Source organism: Lonchura striata, chromosome 3 (assembly GCF_046129695.1).
Source record: "Lonchura striata isolate bLonStr1 chromosome 3, bLonStr1.mat, whole genome shotgun sequence".
NCBI classification, from domain to species: Eukaryota; Metazoa; Chordata; class Aves; order Passeriformes; family Estrildidae; genus Lonchura; species Lonchura striata.
In genome coordinates, this window is record NC_134605.1 from 28379872 (window position 1) to 28403002 (window position 23131).

At 45.0% G+C, this 23131-nt stretch overlaps 1 long non-coding RNA gene across 1 annotated transcript; it reads right to left on the reverse strand.

The window, feature by feature from the left end:
- Positions 1–790: 790 nt before the first annotated feature.
- On the reverse strand, positions 791–3094 carry LOC110477522 (uncharacterized). The gene is made up of 2 exons (XR_013339682.1): positions 2585–3094; positions 791–2382 (listed from the first exon to the last, which is right to left on the reverse strand). It is a non-coding gene; the product is annotated as an uncharacterized LOC110477522 (long non-coding RNA).
- Positions 3095–23131: the final 20037 nt, after the last annotated feature.

The window sequence follows — 23131 nt, forward strand, 5'->3', positions numbered from 1 at the left end:
CTGGGCTCTAAAGAGAGGTTGTGTGCTTCCAGTGAACATGTTCTTAAAATTCCAGCCAGGGCCTCTTGATGGGGTGTCTGTGAGCCCCTGTGGTGCTCCTGTGTGCCAGCCAGGCAGTTTTCCTGTTGGAAATACCCACCAGTTACCAACACAATGCCAATCTGAATACAAACCTTTTTTAGGATTTCTTTTAAGTGCTGGCAAACAACAGAATGCTTGCAAATTACTTCTATTGAAATTCACATTCACATTTGTGCTTGAGAAATTTACTGTAGTTTTCTTTAAAAAATGTTTTTATTTTCTCAATATAAAATTCCCCACAGAAATCTCCATGGTAACGAGAGATTATGTTAGGGTTCCTATGAAAATATGCTGCTGGTTTTCATAGACTCTTGCAAGAGAAAATAATGTTACTAGTAAAAAATTCTGATCAGTTGGTATCTTGCAAATGTTTTGGTCCAGGTGCTGAATTGAAGGGCCATCTCACCCCAAAAAGCAGGATTTTAAGGGTGGAACAGCATGAAGAAATGATACCGCTCTGACAGGCCAAAGGTACTGGTAAAAAGGATTGGAGGGGCTTAATTTGATGTGTAAACACAAATGGACTGAAAGGGGAAAAAATTATGGCTCTCAGTTAAAAAAACAATCTCCAAGTGCCACGATTAAGGTGGAATGGATAAGCTGCAGGTTCCAATCCTGAGCAAGCAATTAAAAAATGGTCTGATTTACAAAGGGTGTGTGTTGCAGCAGCAGGCCCCTAGCCAGGTAATAATTACCATAGACTACATGATTCACAGAAAGCTGATCAATCTCTCTTTATTATGTTATTATTAAGAAACACATTGCTTTTATAGACAGTTACAATACAATACTAATTGGTCCTCCAATCCAAACACCATCACCATTAGCTAATTAAGAAACCACCCTCTAGTAAACAAATCTCTGTAACACATTCCTCATGTTCACAACAGGTGCAGCAAGTTAAAAATTGTTTCTCATTCTTTTCTCTAATCTTCTCACAGCCTTTCTCAGGCAATACCCGGGAAAGACGTGTATTTTTCCCTGTGGCCAGAGAGCTGCTGCCATATTCATTCTGGATTCATGCTGGATCCCTGTTGGGAGCATCAGCTGCCCCTCTCCATCCCACACCATTGGCTGTGTGACAAACAGGTTTTGGTCTCATCTTCATTTGTGCCACTGCCCTAAAATCCGTCTCCAGGTGTTGCTGTAAACCAGGGCAGCTGTTAGCCTGTCTGAAAGTGTGCTGCAATTACCTGCTGAAATTAAGTGCTCCTAGGGTGCATAGCAGTTGTTCTGGTTTGAAAGCAAAACCAGTGAGAGACTCCAAGTCAGAAATACAATTTATTGGGAAAAGGGAAAAAGAAAACAAAATACATGCAATAATACAAAAGAAAACCACTTAGAGAGTCAGAATACAACCTGACACCCTTTTGATCGGGGTGTTGGTAGACGTCCAAATTGGAATGGCTGCAGTCCTGGAAATCCAGCGGAAAAGCCTGAGTCTGGTGTCCCAAAAACCCAGACTGTATCCAGTTAGGAATGTTGCAGCATTTCTGAGAGACAGAGGGCATGATTTATGTTTGGAATGAGATTTGAGCTACTCCAGTCTAGGCCTCAGATTTGGGCCTTGTGAGACCTTCCAGCCTCTGACGGAGTTAGAAATTAAGAGTTTGTGGTGCAGTTAGAAATTGTATTAAGGTGTGACGGGAAGCACTGGGCTGTCTGGGTGTGAAGTAGTATAGGTTTATATTGTAAGGTTCAGGCCACCTTAAGACAAAGACAAGCAATGTTAGCTTGCCAATCAGGTGCCTTTGTAAACTGTAAACTATATAGAAGTGTATATAAACTGCCATCTTCTCTCGAATAAATGGAGCATTGATCATATTGGCTGGATGTGCGTTCTGTCCTGTCCAGCAGTCCCGATTTATGAGGTCCCTGGCATTTTGTGGTGCCCGAACCAGCGACCCAGGATGCTCCGAAAAGCTCCCAAATTACTTTTAGGGTAATGGGGAGCAGTGTTTGAGTCGCGCGATGAAAATCAGGTCCACATCATTTTATAGCGACGGGGCTGGGATCCTAAATTCGCTTTTCGCGACCGAGGATCAGGTGAACGGAGCGGAAGACTGCAGATCCAAACAGGGCCGTTCGCGACGGGAGCTGGAGCAGGGAAAAAGACGCCGGTGTTCACGAGAAGCCCGAACGGTGGACATGGTCGGGGCCGGGCGCGGGAGCGCTGCCTCGCCGAGTAAAGCGGACGGAGCGCCCTGCGGAGGTCGGAGGTAAGCCGCCAAGGGAGAGGGTGGGAGTTCACCGTGGATGGCGATCTGCAGGCTTCCGTGCGGCATATGGTCTCAAAGAGAGCTGAAAAAGTTAAAGAAGCCGATTTAGAACAGTTGGTTCTGTGGACAAGGAACAAAGGCAAGTTGCAAAAACCTTCTCTGATTTTTAGTGAAGCTGAATGGCAAGAACTGGGGCAGTTGCTTTGGGACGCAGTGATAGAGGGCGGAAAAGACAAGAAAATGGTACTGGAGTTCGGAGGCATTTGGAAAAAGGTTATATATACCCTGTAAAGCATGGCCACGGAGAAAAAAGCCGCAGAAGCCGCAATGCAGACGTTTGAGCGAGCCCCATCCGAACAGGCAGGAGTCCAGAAGCCATCTCGGGTTGAAAAATTCTTTAGTGTTTGTAACACGTGGGCAGTGCGAGGGCAGCAGGCTGCAGTCAGTGCCTCAGTAAAGGATTTTGTCGCTCGTATAGAGGCGGGCGCAGAGCCAGGCGGCGAGGGGCCGGCCGGTGCGGGAGCGAGCGGAAGCGTGGGTGCGGCACGGGCAGAAGCGTGCCGCACACAGCGGCTATCAACAGCTCGGCGCTCCCGCGGAGTGAGGCCAACTCGGAAGTGGCCCTGCCGGGTCCGGAGGCGGGGTGACACCTGAGGAGGCAGGCGGAGTTGGTGACGAACCAGGGCTGAGTCAGGAGGAGGAACCCAGGGGCGGAGATCAAGGGCGAGACGGGAGCTAGAAGGCGCCCGCCCCTCACACCCCTCAGGGGCAGCGACAGCAGAGCGGCGGCCGTGGCGGCGGCGCGCATGCGCAGAGGCGCGGCTCGGCGGTACCCAGCGGCGAGCAGCCCGGCGCGGCTCGGGGGGGCGGAGCGCAGCCACGCTAGAGGGATGGTGGAGGCAGCTGCCCAGACGACGGCAGTGCAGACCCCCGAAACAGGCAGCCCCCACTCCACCACGGTAGCGCTGCATTGCCCACTTCCACCACGCTCCGACTCTGATGACTCAGAGCCAGACCCTCCTGCTGTCAATTGTAGCAGGAAGAAGCGATCACAAAATAAGATACAAAGACCAAATATGTTAACAGCAAAAAAATAGCCCGTCTTGCCACCCTTTCAAATCATCAGGTTCAACCAGGGGAACCTTCCACTGAGCAGCAATTGGCATTGCCTGCTGTTTTAAAAAAAAATATTGATAGGCTGTCAGCTGCTTTGAAAGATGCTCCTGACGTGCCACCAGATGTTCAAAATCATTTATTCCGCTCACTTGCTTTTGAAAATGCTAACACACACGCAAGAACCATCTTAGTCACCCTTCCTCAAGGCTATCCAGTTGATGAGATGCTTGTCAGAGCCACATGCGCAGAACAAAGCAACCAAGCTGCGGCATTCACAGCAACTATCCAGGATGCTATGCAACAACAAGGACACATGATTGCAGCTGCCTTGCCCGGCAGCAATGGCAACAATTCTCTTTGTTGCAGCAAAAGTCAACCTAACCTTAGATCATCTAAACCCACTTGCTTTTGATGCAGTGGAACAGGCCATCTCCGGCGAGATTGCCAAAAGACTGTGTGGTGTCACAAGTGCAACACTGACAATCATGCTACAGAAGCTTGTCGCAGACAGGAAATGGCCAGCGCAGTGCGTTGAGGCACCGCATGAAGAAATAAATTGATGCCTGGACCCAACAGACTCCAAGAACAGCTTCCTGTTGAACAACTCACCTGCCACCTGGGGAAGTCTTGGAGTCGATGTAGCCACAGCAACAGAAGTCACTCTGAATGACACAAAGGTAACCCTAATTCCTACCAATGTATATGGTCCAATGTACAGCACAACTTCTCTGGTTGGAGGTTTGTTGCTGGGGAGATCTTCCACAAGTAAACAAGGTATGATCATGTATCCTGGTGTCATTGATGTAGACTTCACTGGTCAAGTGAAAATAATGGTTCATGCCTTGCAACCACCTGTGACAATTCCCAAAGGAAGCAAGATTGCCCAAATTGTGGCAATTGAGAATTTCCTGCCACATCGCCAGCACCCAAAAGAACCAACTGATTCTGAAAGACAAGACAATGGCTTTGGATCAACTGGCCATGATGTCTTTACAATTAACCTGAAAGATCGTCCATACAAGAAAGTACAATTACAACGTGGTTCAGTTCACACTGTGTTTGATTGGAACCAATGCTTGATACAGGACCAGATGTCTCAGTTATCAATCAGATGTACTGGCCATCCAACTGGCCTTTGCAAGCCCCGAGTTCCCACATTGTAGGAGTGGGTGGAATGAAGATTCCTTCAGTTAGCAGAAATATAATCAGCATCATTTTTGAAGACAATCAAGTTATCGTGACTCAACCATATGTCATGTCTTTACCCAAACTGCTTCCAGGATTGACAGGCAGAGATGTGCTTTCCCAGCTTGGAATGGTTTTGACCACCGATCAGCATTTTCCGTGATGGCCACTGCAGAGCAGCCGCCCATCCTCAAGATTACCTGGTTGACTGAAACACCCATGTGGATGACCAATTAATACAAGAGGAACTTAAGGCTGGACACGTTCAGCCATCTGTCAGTCCATGGAACACCCCAATTTTCATCATCCCCAAGAAATCAGGAAAATGGAGATTGGTGCATGATTTACGAAAAGTGAATGAGCAGATGCAGGCAATGGGTGCTTTGCAGCTTGGACTGCCAGCACCAATCATGATTCCAAAGGGGTGGAGCATTGTTGTCATCAATCTAAAGGACTGTTTCTTTACCATTCCTCTTCATCCACAAGATACCCAGCAATTCACCTTCACTGTGCCATCTATCAACAGAACAACACCAGCAAAACGATATGAGTGTGTTTCCCTCCCTCAAGGAATGTGCAATTCTTTGACCATGTGTCAGCTGTTTGTTGACTGGGCCCTGTGACCAATTCGTTGACAATTTTCCAACGCGATGATTTATCACTACATGGATGACATTCTCATCACCACCAAACAGCCATTGGCAGATGCAGACTTGAATTGGCTCTTCTCACAACTGAAAAAGCATGGATTGACAGTGTCCCGTCCCCACAAAAATTACAGTGATCGGCCCCCTGGAAATACTTAGGCTGGCTGATCACAGATGCACAAATTTGATCTCAGAAACTTACTTTACATGCTAACATTTCTACTTTACATAATGCCCAGAGACTCTTTGGAGACCTGCAGTGGGTTTGTACCATTGTAGGAATCACCAACAATGATTTGCAACCATTTTTGCCATGGCTTCATGGCAGTGATGCCAACAGCCCTTGAGTCTGTACCCCTGAGCACCAAGAAGCTTTGATTCGGGTTTCAGAAAAATTACAACGTGGTTGGAGTGCTCGTTGCATTGAACATTTGCCGTTGTCACTGTTCCTCTGCAACGCTGATGCTTCTCCACTTGCCATTGTCTTTCAATGGCAAAAGAAAAAGAGGGAGTCCCAACGTGGATCAACAGTAATTCTGCCTGAGTGGGTATTTTTACCCGTTCAACCAAGAAGTTGTGTGATGGGCAGGACAGATGCTCTTGCTGCATTGATACGAAAAGGCCGAGACAGAATTTTAGAAATGGATGGAAAAGAACCAGCAGACATCAGTGTTCCTGTGAAAAATGAAGATCTGTAATGGCAGCTCAGACACTTTGCTGCACTGCAGGAAGCATTGTTAGGCTTCACAGGAGTGGTGCACAATTAACAACCAAAAGACCCGATGTGGCATTTCGTCAGTCGTTACCAGTGGTTGGAAAGACCCTTGTGTTCATTGAAACCAGTGGAAGGAAAAACAGTCTTTACTGATGCCAGCCGAAGGTCAAAAAGAGCTGTGTACATTTGGCAACAATGAGGGAAATGGTTGAAACATCTAATCAGAGGTGATGTGGAAGATAGTCTACAAACCCTTGAGTTGAAGGCCGTGTGTTGGGCTTTCCAGACCTGGAACAAAGAACCACTCAACGTTGTTTCAGATGCATCATATGTAGTTGGAGTTGTGCAGAGAGTTGAGGATGCACTCCTCAGAAGAACCCAGAACCAGAGTCTTGGAGAACTGTTCCTGCAGTTGTGGAGCGTGTTGAAACAGCGCCAGCATGTCTTTTGCATCGTGCACATTCGAAGTCATCAATGTAACAGAGGTTTGGGAGAGGGCAACGCATTGGTGGATGCTGTGGTCAGTTATGCTGTCCATATTCCCCCCCAGAATAGCTTTGAGAGAGCTTGCAACAGTCATGAGACATTCCACCAAAATGCAAGAGCCATGCATGGACAATTTCAGATCCCCATGAATGATGCACAGGGGATTGTTCGAGCCTGCCCTCAATGTAGTCATTATGGGCCTGGCCTCGGACTTGGCACAAATCCAAGGGGTCTGAAAGCTTTAGAGTTGTGGCAGATGGATGTAACTCATGTTCCCGAATTTGGGAAGCTGAAATATGTCCATGTCACTGTAGATACTTATTCTAGATTTATTTGGGCCACAGCACAGACAGGGGGAAAGGCCCTGAACGTGAAAAGGCAATTATTTGCCTGCTTTGCAGTAATGGGTGTACCTGTAGAAATCAAAACTGATAATGCTCCATCATACGTTAGTAAACAAGTTGCTCCATTTATGCAGAAGTGGGGGGGTGAAACATACTGCAGGGATCCCTCACTCATCTACAGGTCAAGCCATTGTAGAGAGGGCCAACCATACCCTGAAAGAATACCTAGCAAAACAAAAGCAAAGTGATGAAACTGGATGTGTTTAACCGATTGTCAAAGGTATTGTTCACTCTAAACTATTTGTGTTTGGCAGAAGGTAGAGAAGAACCTGCGGTCGTGATACACCACCAAGCAGTGAATCAAGGAAGACCGCAAGCAATTCCAGGACTTTACGTTTATCACAAGGACATGCAGACGGGCAAATGGCAAGGGCCAAGTCCGGTGTTGTTTAATGGTAGAGGTTATATGTATGTTTCAACAGATACTGGTCCAGTCTGGGTGCCGAGCAGATTCACCTGTGTGTGTCCACAGGCAAAGATACCAACCCGCAGTGATAATAACGTCGATGACAACAGTTTGCCTGGAACATCCTGTGATAAATCTGGTTCTGATGAAAATTAATTTTGTAGAATACAGACAAATAAGTTAGATTATCATAAGTATAAAGTTAGATTTATCAGAAGTTAGTTTATTAGAAGTTATAGCTTATGTTTAGAATTAAGTTTGTTTCTTTCATGTTAAACAGGGCATTCAAGAACCTGGGAAATATGTGGTGGGTCTCAATGTTTCTATTAAGCAATGTTTTCATTATTGAAGTATTTGGAATCCTTGACATTGACAAGAGAGAAAATATGTGGATCACTTGGGCCAAACAAACTAGGCAAGATTCATTCTGCCTGTTGTTACCCACACCATCTAACCCTTTTCGTACTTGTTTAATTGGAGTCTCGTTGGGTCCCATGGCAGAGTTCAAAACTTGGACCTGAGCTCAAATAAATCCAAAAAGCACACTGGGAGCGCAAGCTGTTGCATTTGTGCAAAACCTTAAATTTGTTGTTGCCAATCTTCAAGAATTTTATCTTTTGAGTTCTGTCCCAGTAAATTACTGTTTGATATTTGAATCTTATGCTACCAAAACCACTCAAGAAAAAAGACAGTTAACAGATGACAACACTTGGTTGTCTCCCAGATCACCATTGTATTGTAATTATTCAGAATATTGTAACAATTGGACTCAATCTGTGACACCGTCAAGAGGTGGTGCAGGAAAACTGCCCCCAGGAACCTTCCTCATCTTTGGGGACCAAGCCTGGTAGGCAGTCCCTCCAAATGCTAGGGGAGGCCCATGTTATATCGGTAGGTTGACGCTTTTTGCTCCCACCATACATCAGGTTCTTGAATTTCCTCAGAAGACTCAATGAGCCAAACGCAGTGTTCTCCAAATGGACCCCAATTGTAAAGATCTAGTGTCATTATGGGGGCGCGCTTCGGTAGTACTAGCCTCAATTTTCGCCCCAGGAGTTGCCTCATCAAAAGCTCTCACACAATTAAGATCTCTAGCCTGCTGGGCAGGAAAACAAATTAATATCACATCTAAACTGATAAGTGAGCTTGCTGCAGATGTAGATGATACCCATCATGCGGTTCTGCAGAACAGAGCTGCCATTGATTTCCTTCTTTTAGCACAAGGACATGGGTGTGAAGAATTTGAAGGCATGTGCTGCATGAATTTGTCTGACCATTCTCAATTGATTTATAAACAGTTAACGCAATTGAAGGACAACATGAAAAAACTTACAGTAGTGGACACTCCATTTGATAACTGGCTCAATTCTTTAGGTTTTGCTGGCTGGATCAAAGATTTAATTCAATTTGGTATTGTACTTCTTCTTTATAATTGTTTTGATTTTTATACTGCGTTTATTACAGTGTATGCAAAAATGAGTTCATTGTGCCTTCACGTCAGCCTGGGTAGCTCAAAAAGAAAAGAGGGAATTATTGCAGCATTTCTGAGAGACAGAGGGCATGATTTATGTTTGGAATGAGATTTGAGCTACTCCAGTCTAGGCCTCAGATTTGGGCCTTGTGAGACCTTCCAGCCTCTGACGGAGTTAGAAATTAAGGGTTTGTGGTGCAGTTAGAAATTGTATTAAGGTGTGATGTGGAGCACTGGGCTGTCTGGGTGCGAAGTAGTATAGGTTTATAGTGTAAGGTTCAGGCCAGCTTAAGACAAACAATGTTAGCTTGCCAATCCGGTGCCTTTGTAAACTGTAAACTATATAGAAGTGTATATAAACTGCCATCTTCTCTCGAATAAACGGAGAATGTTGCATTAATCATATTGGTTGGATGTGTGTTCTGTCCTGTCCAGCTGTCCAAATTTATGAGGTCCCTGGCATTTTAGGAATGCTTGTCTCCTCTCTCTGGGTGCAGCATCTTACAATGGGATGCTGTAACTTTTATCAGTCATGTAGTGACTTTCAGTAGCCCATTATCAGCAGATGTCTCTCTGGAGGGAGGATTGGTTGTGGAAGAAATAAGGAAAACTGCCCACTTAACAGAAGACAAGTGCCATACAGGTGGCAAATGGAATACATCTTGCCTTGCAATCTGGGACAGCAGTGCAGAGAGAACTCTGGCTGCTTTAGGGCAACTGGAATGGGAATGGGAATGGGGAAGAGGAACCAGTGCTCCAGGGCAGGGTCGGCACCACCACCTCATCTCAGGTCTCCATGAGCTCCTTCTACTCCTTCCTTTAGAGCTGTCCTCCTGTTCTGCCTATCCAGAGAGGTTGTTGGGGGTTTTTAACATCTTCCCTGGTCTGGTAGCAACAGTACACAAAGGGGATACAAAGGAACTAGAGAGGGACTTTCGTCAAGAGCCTGGAGTGCCACAACAAGGGGGAATGTCTCCCCACTGTCAGAGAGCAGGGTTAGATGGGATACTAGGGAGAAATTCTTCCCTGTGAGGGTTCTGAGGCCCTGGCACAGGTTCCCAGAGAATCTGTGGCTGCCCCTGGATCCCTGGAAGTGTCCAAGGCCAAGTTGGATGGGGCTTGGAGCAACCTGGAATAGTGGAAGAGGTGGAACTGGATGAGCTTTGAGTTCTCTTTCAAACAAAAGCATTCTGGGATTCTGTAATTACTGTCAAAGCTCCTTCCCCTGACAATGGCTCAGCTGCTAGGAGTTGTTACTTGGGAACACTTGGCTGTCAGGTATCTTGTCTCAGCTGGAAGTTACACAAAAGTGCTTCTTTGCACTTGCAGAACCACTTCCCCTCTTGATGACAGATGACTTTCTGCTTCAAGACTGCAGTGTTTGGGTGAGAAAATAACATCCAACATATCTGTTCTGTGGCAACTGCTGGTTCCAAAACACCCTGTAAGGACAACTGTCCCATTTCTTGCACCAAACTTGGGTAAATTTTGGTAGAGGATGGAGGAGTTGAGTGTTTAGATATTATTGTTTGGTCTTTCCTCTCCCTGAAAAAGCCATAAAGAGAAGCTGAGAACCCAGCATGGGGGAGCAGAACTCTCCAAATTTGTTGATTGTTGCAAATGATAGATAAATATAATAGTTCATAAATAATACATTGGGATGAGAACAGTTCTCCCAGCTAGCCGGACAATGCCCCTGCCTTTGGATGGGTCCTGGGGTGAAATGGACTGTTCCATCCCACCCCCCAAAGACATATGGTTCACCCCGCACCTCTATCCCTCCCCTAAAACATCAAATGTCTGTAACCCCATTGGCCATGCCTTATTCCAACCTACCTCAAAGCCCTTTTATAAGGAGGCTTCAAGGGGCCATGCGGTCTCTTGGAACTTCCTCCCCTCTTGGAACATCCTCCCCTCTCTTGGAGCTTCCCATCTCCTGGAGTGTCCTTTTGTCTCTCCTCTCCCCCACCCTCTCAGGGCCCGCCACGTGCTGCGTCTGGGAGCACAAGGCAGGACCCTCTGCACCCCCAATAAACCTCTTTCCCCAAGAGCAACCTTCAGAGATCTTTGCCTCCTTTCATCTACACCGTGCTGGAGCCTGCTATTTTCTACAGTTGATGGGCTGTTTGCTCAGCCCCAAATGCTGCCAGTCCATCTCTCTGTGCTTTTCGCCTCTGCTTGCAGAACACTGCAATCATTCGAGTTTACAGGTAGGTGACTGAGCATCCCCTCTGCACTGGTGCTATGGGATGCTCTGGTTGTGGTGCTTGTGGGACTGGGGTCTGTCACCCCTGGGGGGCACTAAATGGGCAGGGGGTGTCCAGCCAGGAGCATAGAAATGCCCCAAACCAATACAGCCTGAGCTGCAGGGGATAAACACTAGACATACACACAAAGAGTCTCTGCCATTAAGAGCCAGCATTCCAAAGCCAAGGAGAGAGGATACACTCCATAAAGCAACCTCTAGTTTTTTTCTTCAGGAACATAGAGAAGACATGAGGAAGTGGGATAGAAAACCCACCTCCTTAGCAGTCCAAGTACATAAACTAAAAAGAAGAACACCTAGCACAAGAAACTCATCTAGAGTCAATGCTGCCCAGTCTCTCACACACAGAATTCCAGACAATATAAGAATGGTGATATATGACTGATCCTCTTAAAATAACTTCAAGAACCTATTTACAAGAAGAGAGCAACGTGTAACATGATCAAGAAAAAAGGGGCCCTGCCTCTAGCCAAGTAGAGAACAGAGACAATCAGATCTATTAGACTGTGTAAATTCAATAACCTGGCACATCTGAACCACAAAAATATACAGCTTTAGTTGACACCAATGCCCAATGCACCCTGATGCCATCAAGATATGTAAGAACAGAATCCATTTCTATTTCTAGGGTAACAAGAAGATCCCAGCAGCTTACAGTATTAGAAGCTGAAGTAAGTTGAACTAAAAACAGGTGGCAGAAACACTCCATCATGACTGGCCTAGAGGCCCCATATATCCTTAACATAGACTATCTCAGAAATACATATTTCAAAGACCCAAAAAAAAAATCACTAGGCTTTTCAAAATAACTACCATAGAGACAGAACACATAAAATGAATACTTTTCCTAGTCTCTCAGACGACCCCTCTACTATAAGAGTACCAAAAGTGTTACAGTGTGCTCATGGGCACTCTGTGCCCCCTTCCCCGGGACCCTGTGACTCTGATCAATATAACCCTGGACCCCTCCTTCCTGCCCCAACGGGGTTGGCAGAGAGCCAGAGAAGCCCATCCTGTCCAAAGTCTAGATAAACCCCTGATATTTCCTGTTCGTTCTCTTTTTCTCTGCTCTCCCCTAGGACATCACAGAATAAAGAGAGCTGCACCAACATATATTGGGGTAAGAGCCTCTTTTGGAAATCTTTGCCTTCTCCTGATAATTCCTCCCCTCAAAGCCTTGGATCTCTGGGCTAGCCTGCTAATTCAGGGGGCTGAGGGGGGGCGGGGGGGGAGGGGCAGTGGTGGAACATCACAAAAGTTAAAGAACAACAAATTCCAATTACCACAACTTCGGTACACCATCAGCAATATCATACCAACAGACTGTGATCCCCGTCCATGAGATAATTCATAAACTAGAAAGCCAAAGAGTAGTCAACAAAACCCATTCACCTTTCAACAGCCCTATATAGCCAGTTTGCAAGTCCAGTAGAGAATAAAGACTGACTTTAGATTACCGTGGCCTAAATAAAGTCACACCACCACTGAGTGCTGCCATGCCAGACATGCTGGAGCTTCAGTACGAGCTGGAGCCCAAAGCAACAAAGTAGTATGCTACCATTCATATTGCTAATGCCTTCTTCTCCATTCCTTTGGCAGAGGAATGTAGACCTCAGTTTGCCTTCACCTGCAAAATAGTACAGTACATCTAAAAGCGACTACCCCAGGGGTAGAAACACAGTCCTACCATCTGCCATAGACTAATCCAAGCTGCACTAGAAAAGTGCGAGGCTCCCAAACATCTACAGTATAACAATGACATCGTGTAAGAGAGCACTTCAAGAGGAGTCTTCAAAAAAAGAGAGATTATCCAAATTGTGCTGAAGGTTAGTTTTACCATTAAGCAAAGCAGTTAAAGGACCAGCTCAAAAAAATTCAGTTTCTAAAAATCAAATAACAAAATGGACATTGTTAGATCCCGACAGATGTAATTGACAAGATCACCGCTATATCTCCATCTACCAACAAAAAAAAGACACAAGCTTTCCTAAGTGCCTTAGGCTTTTAGAGAATGCACATTCTCAAGAACAACCAGATTGTGAACCCTCTCTACCTAGTCACCCACAAGAATAATTTTCACTAGAGCCCTAAACAGCAACAAGCTTTCACCCAGATCAAACAGGAAATCACTCATGCACTAACCCTTAGCCCAATTAAGACAAGACCTGAAGTGAAGAACGTGCTCTACTCTGCAGCCAAGAACCATAGTCTGTCCTAGAACCTTTAACAGAAACTGCCTAGGGGGACTCGGGGCCAACCACTGAAATTCTGGAGCCAGAGCTACAAAGGCTCTGAAGCAAACTACGCTCCCACAAAAAAATAAATCTTAGCTGCCTATAAAAAAGTTCAAGCTGCCTCAGAAGTAATTAACACCAAAACGCAGCTGCTTCTGGCACCCTGGCTACCAGTGCTGGGGTGGATGTTTAGAAGAAAAGTTCCTTCCACACAGCATACCACAGACACCACATAAAGTAAATAAATTGCCCTCATCACCCAGTGCACCCATATTAGAAATCCAAATCACCCTGAGATTCTGGAAAGTATAACAAACTAGATTGAAGGGGAGACTTTTAGATTGTCTTCTGAAGAAGAAGAAGTTGTACGTACCAGAGAAGCCCCAACATATAATAAACTACCAGAGACTGAAAAACAATATACCCTTTTCACTAATAGTTCCTACCAAATTGTAAGCATTAGCCAGAAATGAAAAGCTGAGGTATAGAGCCCCACACAACAAGTTACACAAGCTACTGAAGAACAAAGTAGATCAAGTTACAGAGCTTAAAGCCTTCCAACTATCTTCAGATATTACTGAACAAGAAAAGTAACCGAAACTCTATCTCTACACTGACTCATAGATAGTAGCTAATACTCTGTAGAGATAGCTGAATTGCTAGCAAAAAACCAACTGGCAACACAAAGAGAAACCCATCTAAGCCACCAAAATCTAGTAGGACATTACCACCCGAGTAAAAAAGCTGACTGTGAAAATTTGACACATAGATACACACATACGCAAGAACCAAGCTACTAAAGAACATCACAACAATGAGCAAGTAAACCGAGCTGCCAGTTGAAAATATCACAGGTAAAGCTAGATTAAAACATTAAAAAAATTATTCCTAGCTTGTTAAGCCCATGATGCCTCCGATCATCAAAGAAGAAACACAACATACCAATAAGCCTGGAACTGAGGAGTAGACCTTACTATAAACAGCATCTCACAAGTCATCCACAGCTTGCACTACAATCAAACAAACCAAACAACTGAAGCCTCCGTAGTACAATGAACAATAGTTAAAGTACAAGTATGGGGAAGCCTAGCAAATTAACTACATCACACTTCCCCAAATGCACCAAAGCAAGCACTATGTACTAACCATAGTAAAAACAACCACAAGATAGTTAGAAACCTACCCTGTTCCTCATGCTACTACCCAGAACACCATCTTAAGACTAAAAACAAGTCTTATAGAGACATAACACCCCTAAAAAAAATAAATCAAACAATAGAACATATTTCAAAAACAACCTAATCAACACCTGAGCCAAAAAACATAACATTGAGTAAATATATCATATCCCCAATCATACACCAACTGCCAAGAAAGTTGAACAATGCAATAGACTAATTAAGACCACCCTAAAAGCACTCAATAGGAAAACCTTCAAGAATTAAAAGTTAAACTTAGCAAAAGCCACATAAATAGTCAATACTCGAGCGTCCATCAGTTGAACTAATCCTACCCAATCTGAACCCTTACACACAGTAAAGTCCCTGTAATACATATAAAAAGTATTTTAAGAAAGACTGAATTAATCCCACCCCAAGCAAAGACAAACCCATCTGTAAGATTGTTTTTGCTCAAAAACCCAGTTACACTTAATAAATAATACAGAAAGATTAAAAAAACCACTATATACCACAAAGAAACCCAGTCTTATGTGAAGACTATGTGTAAAGTTTCATCAAAATGCAGATAGAAAAAGAAAGAGAGGTGAATAATATCCGAGATTTAGAGGCAAGATGTTTTCTAGTACCATCTGTGTAGCAGTTGCCCTCTGGGCAGTTTTCCTCATATCCTGTTAATGGTCCCATCAATGTCTTACCACATGACTCAGAGATAACACTCTCCAGGAGCCAGTTCTGTGATCAAAGACACACCTGTGACCCAGAATGACATCAGCCCATTGTAAAATACTCTGACCAAGGGAAAAGAGCTAAACATTCCTACCTAAATATATCCTAGAATTTTGTCATGGTTTGACACTGGCACAATGCCAGTGCCCCCATGAAAATATAATCTCTCAATTGAATGCTGTGAAATGCGATCGAGAACAAAGCAAAGAAGGCCCAAGCTTAATAACAAAGGAAAAAAAACTTCATTAAGCTACTACTACTATACTATTATAAAAGGAAAAGGAAATTAAAAACACACACAAAATTCAAAATGAAAACCTTCCAAAGCATTCTTCCTCCCACCACCCAACTCCAACAAAATACAGCGAGACACAATCTGGACCCCAATCAGGTTTCCACTCTCCAGACAATCAATACTCAGTCCATCGAGGGAGAGAGGAGCCTCTCCTGTGCCACAGACCCCCCAAGAAATACAGCTGCCACATCCTGTGCTTCCATGTCACACATGGCATCGCCCGGAGAAAAAGTTTGCCATGGTGGCCCTTCTCCTTTCCATGCACAGTGCTCTCACCACCAATGCATGGATGGACAGACTGCTTTTAGGATTTTTCCTTTCAAGGATGCCCTGCCAAGAGGGGAAAAAACAACAGTTCCGTTTTTTATTTTTTTGGGACCACAGTCCCCCCCCATTTTCCCCTGGGGCCGAGGGTCCAAGAACAGAGATCTTCTTCTCTTCTTCATCTTTGAGGACAGGGGGCACCACCACAAACCCCCTAACTTTTCTCTGTTCACTCCACTTCTGTCTTTTCCCCTGATGAAGCAGGTCTCTTTGGCTCACTGGCATCCTCCTAAAATACAGTCTCTCTTGGAGGAGAAGATGATTCAGTCTGTGGCTACCAAGGAAAAAGTCCAGCCAAAAAGCCATTCCGTCATCCCTTCCCATCTATAATTCCTCCTTCTAACATCCCAGGGTCCAAGCTGTTCCTCTTCCTCTCTTTCAAACTGAGGAGGAGTGAAATTTCACAAAGCTTTCATTTCTCAAGGAAGGATTAAAAGTCCCTACTCCCAAGGATGGCTCGATGCCCAGACTCCGGCTCCCACAGGCAGCCGGGCACCTTGCGGCCCCCCTGCTCTTCTCCTTCCCCACGGTGAACTGCTGACAAGCTGCCGCTGTCTCTTTCAAGAGAGAGAGAGACTCTGGGGGGGAATGGAGACATCCCAAATTTCTCCACCCTTCCATCTGCAGGGGGCCAGGCCCGGTTGCAGTCCCTCCACACTTGGGCCCACCTCTGAAGGCCACATGGCTTTTCTCCTCCCCCACCCAGCCATGGCCGGGCAGGGGAGAGGCTGCACTGCACGCTGACCAGAACCAAAGAGAGTGAGTTCCCCTGGGAATTCTGCTTTTAACCCCTCTGTGTTCTCAGAGGCGTGTCCACCTCCAATTGGTCAACATCCAAACTGACCTCTTCCTTCCGAGAAAAATTCTTTTTCCGTGTCAAACCATGACAAATTTCTAAACAAAAAAGCAGCTTTCCCACAAGTTTCCAAGAAGACACAGCTAGAGTTTTCCACTAGACTGACTACACCTTTTCCACAGGACCACTGCACAAACACAAACCACATCTGCCACTCCAAGAGGACTGCAGCCACTGCAAGTTAGACTGCTACCAACATGCTGGCCAAAGGGGTGTCAGGTTGTATTCTGACTTTGTCAATAGTCTTCCTTTTGAATCTGTCTTGGTTTGACAAGACAGGAGTCTGTGAAGGAGGGCAAAAGCCTCCTGTGCAATGGAGAAGGTAAACCCCCTCCCTCCGAATTACCAGGAGTTTTAAATTAAAAGGCTCTCAGGCAAAGATATGGGAATGGGAGTAACAATTCTTTACTAGGAGAAAACTAGATAACAATTTAAAAAGGTAAATGCAATCGGTACGAATAAAACTAGTGAAAAAGTCCACAACCTGAGGATTCGGGGTGTTGGTAGCAGTCCAGTTGAAATGACAGCTGCTCCTCTTGCAGTGGCTGATGAATTGCAGCTGAAGTGGTGATCTTTAGAAGGGTATAGTTTTCTCTGAAGATCTGGTGGCAGTTGGGCCGGTCTTCCTCTGCGCTGGGGCTGCCTCTGAGCTCCGCCGCCGCTGCCTCACCGCGCTCCAGCCGCTTCTCTGGGAATTCCGCCGAAGGAGCTGCTTCTCTGGGAAAATCCCGCAAAAAGAGAGCTGCTCTGTCCCCCAAAAGGTACCCCTTTATACAATAAAAGAGTGCTTGGCTTCCCCCTCTGGGTAGAGCATCTCACAATGGGATGATGTTACGTTTACCAGCCCTGCAGTGAGTCAGTCAATGGCCCATTAACAAACCATTACCTCTTCGGAGCAAACCATTGTTCTTGGAAGAGATAACAAACCTGCCCAACCTCCAACAGATGGCAAATAGAATACAAGCTTATCTTACAACCCAGGACAGAATCATTGCATGCATTTTATCTCTTCTCCCTTTTCCCAATAAATTATATTTCTGACTTAAAAAATCTCTCATTAGTTTTACTTTCAAACCAGAATACCAGGGAATAGCTACCAGGGAAAATTTTCCTTAGTTTCTCTGCCTTTTGCTGGTATCAGGGAAGACCCAGAGCATCACGTCTGGTTTTTCCCTAAATGCAGTTTGCTGTCAGACTGAATCTGAATCAGGCCCTCTCTGCCTGCCTGCACAGGCCTTGTGCCAATCCTAACCCCTTGTGCCTTGGCTTCTTGGTATTAAGATGCAGAGATGGAGCAGTTCAAAGCAACATTGCTGACATGCCTCGTTTGAGCAGGGGTATCTCTGCTCAGGCCCATGTCACAGAACCATGGGATCCTTTCTGCCCAGGTCCACATCATGGAACCACGGAATCACTGAGGCTGAGCTCTGACAAAACTCTCAATGGGCACTCCTGAGGTGAACAAACAGAAAGCTCTGCTGCATTTATCCTGTGCCAGGAGGTAGCAGGGAAGCCTCTCCTCTCACTTGCTCTGGTCTCCCCACAATCTTCTCCAGCCCTCGGAAGCATGAGATTTATTGTAGGTAAACCACAGAAGTTCTTTAAAGTGTTCCATGCCTTGTTCCCTTGTTAGCACAAAAAACAGGCACTCCTGATGCCTCAGTTTTTCCCCCTGCCAAACTCTGGAGTGACCCAGCTCATTCCCTTGCCTAATTCCAGGCTTCCTTTCCCTTTCTCCCTCCTTTCTCATCACTTCTATCTTGTATTTTCCTGCAGTCAGACTAATGGCTGGTACATGCAGTGAAATCTAGTTGGATTGCAGTGAAGTCAAGTTCTATTATAGGGATTTGGAGTTGAAGGGCTTTTGGATGCCTGGTCCAATTGTTTTGTTTGTGAGGAAGGAATAAACCTCATCATTCAAACATGGTGGCGGGAGCAAAGGCTGGCGTACTGGTGAAGCAGAGCTCCATGGAAGCACTCCTGGATTGCAATCCATTACCCTGGATCCCAGGGATTTCTTCATTAATAGGCAGCCCCGGAGCGATGACTCACTGGACCACCAATACTGTTGTCTAAAAATACCTCAGGAGAACATTTCAGATGGATAGTGCAAGTAAGTCACTCTTCCCAAGAAAAGGGCTTAAGGAAAACTATATGCACTGATGGAAATTATTCTCATCTCCAGGGCAGAGGTTTTCAGGGAACACACGGGCCTTGGTTATCCCACTGCATTAATCCCAGCTGCTCCAGGTTGGCTGTCACCCTGGAGCCTCTGTCCTAGAAGAATGAGAACCTAATTAGCATAGAAGGTGAAGGGATCAATAACCAATAGGAAACCAAACAGTAAGAACTGTGTAACTTGGAACCAATGAATACTGAACTAATTAATTTCTCTGGGTTTAGACTGTATAAGTATGGGAAATAGCTAGTAAAAATTCCTTGTGATGGAATGATTTTCCCTGAACAACCCAGGCAATGTGTGGATGAAATTATTCGTGTTGCACATCTTGGCCAGAACAACATCCTGGACAGAATAAAGTAATGCCTTAATTCTCTAACACTAAAAATTGTTGTATAGTTTTTGGTTTTGCTGCAGTTTCAATGACATCCTTGGTAGTAGGGACATGAATAAACCTGGACCAGCAGAGTGATGTTCCTTGCAATCCCAGCCTCTCCCACAAGCTTTTTCCTGATGGGTTTCCAGCACAGCTGATGCCTTTCAGTGTGGGCAGCTTGGAGATCCTGCTGCTCTCCAAGCAAGGAAGCTCCTGGGACAGACAGTCCTGGCTTTTGAGCTCTAGGAAATCATAGTGCTGCCCAGCCACATGGCCACTTCCATGGGCAAACAGGTGTTTAAAGTGGAGGCTTAAACCCTATTCATACTGATAAAAACCCAGAGTGTTTCAAGTGATCTCAAGGGACACTACCTCCCAGTGCCAGAGAGGCTGTGAGTAAGCTGTTCAGTTTCCTAAAGACTGTGAGGAGCAGCTTTGGAGGCAAGCTGGGAAATGCCTGCTGAATTCAGGCAGCCCCATTTCCTCCTATTGCACTGCTGCTTCCCATTCCACTGCCTGAAAATCTGCACTTAGAGTGCTAAAATCTGATCTTGGAGTGTTAAAATCTGCTCTTGGAATGTTAAAATCTGGTCTTGGAGTATTAGCCACAGCTTTAAAAATTTTCCTGTGCCACTGCTCACAGGGACTTTTTGGAGCACAGTGCTCAGCCTGGACAGTTCTGGGGCTCAAAGTTCAATTTATTGTGTTGTTTGGTCACTTTCTGACATTACTCTGTTCCTTGGAGATTACATTCCTTTACAAAATAGCTCTAAAATGAAACACTGTTGTTTTCTATGTGTTTTTATTGTGGGTAGGAAAAGAATGGGATGGGTTGGGATCTTGCCTGAGGCAGTTTGTTAAGCACAAGGAGAAGGCTTATAAACAAAAGGATGGTGAAGGACTGGAATAAGGCTTGGGGCAAATTGAAGAACAAATTTTGTAATTTTTTCCAAACATTGAGAGATCTTCTGCATCTCTACAGCTACTTGAAAGAAGGCTGTGAGCGCAGGTGGGGCTCAGATTCTTCTCCTGGTTAACAAGTGGCAGGTAAAGAGGAAATGGCCTCAAGTTGTGTCAAGCCCTCAGACACTGCCTGGAGAGATCATTAGGGGTAAAATGAGGGGCCAGCACACACAAATACAGCAATTGTGCAGAAGTCTCCTTATGTAGCTGGCTGTCCTGGAGCAGAGCTAGCACATGGATCCCTTCACTTATTTTTGCTGCTCCCTGTGCTCCCAAGCAGTGGAAATGTCATTTGTTCCTTGTGGCAGGGTATAAACATTCATCCTCTCCTTCCTAGCCTCATTGCTTTGATCTGTGTTCTTTTCCAGCCATGCCTACTGGCCATGGAAAGACACATCAGCCTGAGCTGATCTGTTTTTCCTTTACAAACAAGTGCATTTAGTCTTGGGAAATGGGACAGGGAAGGAAGATCATGGAGCTACAGGGCAAACCAGCACATCCCTGACAAGGCTCCAGGTGTGTTGGTTATTGCAGGCAGTGGAGATGTGGGGTCATGGTACCTCTGCTTCTTAGAAAGATTTGCTGTTTCTTCTTTGGTGCCAAACAGGAAGCTGTTTATTCCTTCTTTTGCCATAAGGAAAACAAACCCTAAGGTGTGTAATGACTCTGCCCTTTCTGAAGGCTGTTTTGCTTCAGCAGAGAAAATTAACAGGAAAAGAGAAACTTAGGAAATTGTATTAGTATAATTCCTGGGGCTAGCCTGTGAGTGAGCAGAGAGCAGGTGTTCTTTTTCTGGATTCATTCTATTGCTTTTGAGTGCTTGTCCCCATTCCTTCCCTCCCTCTAGAGCTTGTGGAACATGAAGAATGAGCCCTGCTTTGTGAATCTCGCAGCCCTCAAAGGAGCCTCAGGATTTGGGGGGCTTGACACATAATTTCTGCATAGCTGGGGCTGACAGGTCAGCATTAAATAGCTGTGTGCCTGGAGGAGTGACTATAAAAAGTCATGTTTAGATTTCTGCAGCATTCATAATTTATTTGAGAAAATACAGCAGCAAGCTTGTAGGCAGACCCAAATATGGGAATTGCTCTGCCATCTGTCTCAGACAAGGGAATAATCCAGGTTCCAATGCCTTCTTCTCACCCTGACCCACAGCTGACACTAGCGAGACATCTATTAAGGCTGTTCAGCAGACACCATTAACCATTGAACTCACGGAAAAGCAGGACTTGCAATTAGCAGTTAAATGCCTAGAGCTTGGAAATATTTTCTTGTTTTGTTTTGTTTTTGTTGTCTATGTAAGCGGATTGCTTAAACTGATTTTAACAGACACAGAGTCAGTCCTCTCTGAAAGCTGTGTTAATATTATTTAAGTTTGGAAATGACTGGAGGTAAATCAAATTTAGGTCATTTTGCTTCTGAATAAGAACTTGCATTGAGGAATTGAATGCATTTTAACTAATCCACTTAAAGTCAAGCAGTGACTTAATTTAAATTATTTTTCCTGAGCAAATTTGTCTAGGTAAGACCTTGCACTGCTTTCCAACTCATCCTACTTCACTCTGGTGGAGTGGTGTGCCACCAGCAGAATTAAATCCATGTACACAAATCACAGTGCTATGTTCCAAAGTGTGAAATTAAATACTAAATATATGTCTGGGAACATGAAGTCATGATCTGGATGAGATTTTATTTCTCTACTTTCTAAACAGCCAGTAGAAATACAGCATATTATTTGGAGAAAAATACAGTACATAGGACAAGAATTTGAAGCAAGTCCAGAGACTGTCTTTGCTGTCCCTGAGGCAGTACACAATGTAGCATCTGGGTAAGTGTCTCAAGTGGCTTCATGGTCCCACCTGCCTTCAAAATAATTGTTTATCTGTTTTTTTACAAAATACAGTGTCCTGATGAGTGTCAGCTTCTTATATGTAGTATTGGCATGGCAGGCTGTTCCAGGTCACCCAGAGGAACTGGGGCTAATTTGTCACTGAAACAAATAAGAACACAAGTGAATGATGTGGCTGCCTTTCTTCTTGGTGGGGTTGCTCACACAGGAGATAGTAAAAGTCTTGTCCTTCAGGTAAGCAGAAATTTTGTTTAGTAGTGCAAGCAAGTGGGATTCTGGATGCTTAATTTAGGAGTTAATTTAAACAGAAATTAACCCAAATTAACCCTCTTTAAAGTAGGGATTGACTGTGCTGCTTTTCCAGCACAGCTTCTTTACATGGAATCCCTTAGGTAGGAAAAGCCCTCTAAGACTATCAAGTCCAACCATTCCCCTAGACATGGCCAAGGCCAACACTAACCCATATCCCCAAGTGTCACATCCACTTGGCTTTTAAATCCCACCAGGGATGGAGACTATCCAGGTTGGCTTGTGCCAGGGCTGGACAGCCCTTTCCATGAAGATGTTTTCCTAATACCCACCCTAAACCTCCCTGGCAGAACTTGAGGCTGTGTCCTTTCATCAGGGTCTTCCTGGCAAGTGCCAGCCCTGGGTAGTTCAGTGCCACAGTTCCTCAGAGAGAACAGCCCAGCTTGTGAGAGGTGTTACATGAAACAGGACTTGAGGAATAAGCCTGGGGCTCACGTACTTCCCTGGCTGGCAGCAGACCTCATTGTTTGGGCTGGATGTGCTGGCTGTTTCCTGCTGGCCATCATAATGTGTTGGGAATTGGAACAGTGGTGCTGGCTGCTGGGAGCCAGCCTGGGATTATCAGCTCCTCGCAGTGCTGCTGCCCTCTTCCCTGGGGCTAAAAGTGCCAGAAGATTGTGCAGCTTGCTGAAAATGTGCTGGTAACTCTTGAACTCAGAACTCTTGAAAACAGAGCAAAACTTTTGCACTTGGATATTAATTTCTGAGATACTTTGGAAATATAATTTAATTTTACAATAAAGATTTGAAATAAATTTGGCTAAATTACAGATACATTTATCCCTGAGAACTGGTGTCAACCTAGTTAAAAAAAACAGTAATGTATGTCAGAGTGTAGTTGTT